This window comes from Adiantum capillus-veneris, chromosome 16 (assembly GCF_014529385.1).
Source record: "Adiantum capillus-veneris isolate H3 chromosome 16, ASM1452938v2, whole genome shotgun sequence".
Taxonomy (NCBI): Eukaryota; Viridiplantae; Streptophyta; class Polypodiopsida; order Polypodiales; family Pteridaceae; genus Adiantum; species Adiantum capillus-veneris.
In genome coordinates this window covers 22,344,134-22,346,904 of record NC_140946.1, presented here as the reverse complement: position 1 = coordinate 22,346,904, position 2,771 = coordinate 22,344,134, and the positions used below count along the sequence as shown (strand labels likewise).

Genomic DNA, 2,771 nt, shown 5'->3' with positions numbered 1-2,771 from the left:
CTCGAAAGTCAAACGCAACTTGATCAAAGCCCAATGAACCCCAAAACTCCAGCCAACATGTGTACTTGGCTGACCAATGAAATGGAGCCCGAGACCTGCCTTGCCACAGGTGCGCAACGTAGATGATTTAAAAAAAAAACAAAAACCTGTTGGAACCATGCCGCGCTGGCGCGGATTGGTTTCGACAGGTTTCACAAGAGAAGTGCCGATGGCCGTACTTGACTGGCCAATGAAATGGAGCCGGAGACCTGCCTTGCAGCTGAGCATCGTAGATGGTTTTTTTTATTGAAAAAAACCTGCTGGAACCATTCAGTGCCGGCGCGGACTGGTTTCCGCAGGTTTCAAAAGAGCAGAGTTGGCTGAGAGGCTAGGGAGATAAAAGGGACAGGCTAGCGAGATAAAAGGGACAGGCAGTTGAAGAGCTGGCCAATCAGAGGAAGAGTGGGAAGATCTTGCGTGCTGAAGGCGCCATATCTTGCTGCTTAAATCTTGCTGGGGTGTGTGAGCAGGTCCTGGCCTGGGTTGATGCGGATAAGCAGCAACTTGAACTGAAGCGAGGCCCACACTTGACCACGATAGAAGGCCGTGCCAGAAGTTTCCCACCATAAAGCGGGCGCACGCAATGGGGTGGTGAATGGAAGGGTCCAACTGCACTTTCATTGGCGTGCTATTGGATTGCTGCATCACCACCATCAGATTTTCGCCTACCACTGCCATCTTGTGGGTCTCGCGTGCGCCAGGCATGGGGTACTCTCTCACCACTTTTGGCAGCTTGGCTAGTAGCTACCGTCTCTGATCCAAGCTGGCAGCCAGTGACGGCAACTGCTAATTTAGCTTCTGCATATTCATGAAGATCAGTTAACGCTTCCTGGTGCTGCAGTGGCGCATCCATCAGCTTAGGACCCATCAGGAGCTGCTCCAGGGCCAGGGCTTGGGAGACGTAGTCCTCATGTGCATGAGGATTCTTGCCATAAAGAGAGGACGTTGCAGGATTCATGGAGGTTGATGATCCCAGTGCTAGCTGCGAGCTCATATTGGTAATGATGTGAGTAAAAGATATGAGTGTGGATATTGGATATGCGTAGCTAGCTAGAGAATATAGGTAGGTAGATTTACTATGATGAGCTCTCCTGAGCCTAGCCAACGCTATTTAAGTACGTTGCACAATATCTCTTAATTACTTTGTGAGCCCGCAAGATTGCCGTAAAGAGTGCTGCTGCTCAGGAATAAGCATAAAGGGTTAACGTCATTATTAAAGAGCACGGCCTGTCGATCATGGGACTCTTTTGTTTGCTTTCTCAATGCTTGCTTTATAATTCCCCTTGTGGATAGAGTTGCTAATTCGCTCAGAGGCTGATTTGTTACAGCCTATATTGTGCCTTGTACCACCTTCATGATTGCAGGATAAAGCATGGCTCCTCATTCTTCACATTGAAGTGAGATTCCAATCATTAGAGAGAATAGATTGTGCACAATCAGAGGAAGAGTGGGAAGCTCGAGGAAGATGCTTCATCTCGGGAGCAGGCAGGTGAGCAGAGTCCGAGGGCACCGTGAATGCGACCCTAAGCGTTTTGCACCGACTTAAGCTGAGGACAGGGAACCGCCTGTGCCACCCTGAGCTAAAAGCAAAAACACGGATGGCAAAAAACCCTTCACCGTACTCTTGAGGCCAACGAGTATGGGCTTTTATCATGCGGGATGCCTGTAGGCGGCGCAGTTGCAGTCTCTCTCTCTCTCTCCCCCCCCCCCCCCCCCTCTCTCTCTCTCTCTCGGCCTTATTTTGGTGATGTTTCCTCAGCCTTCAATGGAAAGCTCAATATTCTGGTGAACAATGTGGGCATGAATATAAGAAAGCCTACTATGGAGTACACGGCAGAAGATTTCTCTCTGATCATTTCCATGAATTTCCAGTCATCCTATCAAAATGCTCAGCTGGCCCATCCTCTTCTAAAAGCATCGAGAAAGGGAAATGTTGCTTTTGTTTCATTAGTAGCAGCCTGCAGGTGTTGTTGCAATTCTTTTTGGTTCTCTGTACGTTGCAAGTAAAGGTGCTATGAATCAAATTGCAAAGAATCTTGCCTGTGAGTGGGCCAAGGATGGAATTCGAGTAACCATTGTGGCTCCCTGGTGCTTAAAGACGAGGGCTTAACAAGGCAAACTATATGCCGAACACCTCTAAGGCAAGCTGGAGAACCATTCGAAGCTGCCTCAATTGCAGTGGCATTCTTGTGCCTCTCCACTGCAGGATTTGTGAATGGTCAATTTATCACAATCGATGGTGCTATGTCTGTAAATGTCTTCTTCCCTATAGATGATTGAGATCTGTTGAGTATACAGTGTCCATAGAGAGAGAGAGAGAGAGAGAGAGAGAGAGAGAGAGAGAGAGAGAGAGAGAGAGAGAGAGAGAGAGAGAGATGTATTATGCTACAATGACAATGTCAATTTCTTAAAATAATTCCACTTTGCAAGTACTGTTTTTAGTTTTTTTTCACCCTTCCACTAGTGATCGACTTTTCGATTTGAGTTGAGTTGGTTCCGCGTTGCCCCATGTTGGTTTTATTGATGTGTATTTAGCTTTGTTCATGAATTCATTGGCAGTGACAAGCACATGGGGCCAGGGAGTCATTTTCTCATCAGAGGGATTTGAACTCATGCACAAGATTGCAATGGTAATTCTCATAAGCAGACCAACCAAACCGCTTCTTAGCTCTTAGCTTCCAAATGTACATATAAGAAAAGAAAACTTCTCAAAGCAATTCAATAAAATGGTG

At 47.0% G+C, this 2,771-nt stretch overlaps 1 pseudogene; it reads left to right on the top strand.

Moving 5' to 3' along the window:
• Positions 1 to 1,698: 1,698 nt before the first annotated feature.
• On the top strand, positions 1,699 to 2,319 carry LOC147438707 (tropinone reductase homolog At5g06060 pseudogene; annotated as a pseudogene).
• Positions 2,320 to 2,771: the final 452 nt, after the last annotated feature.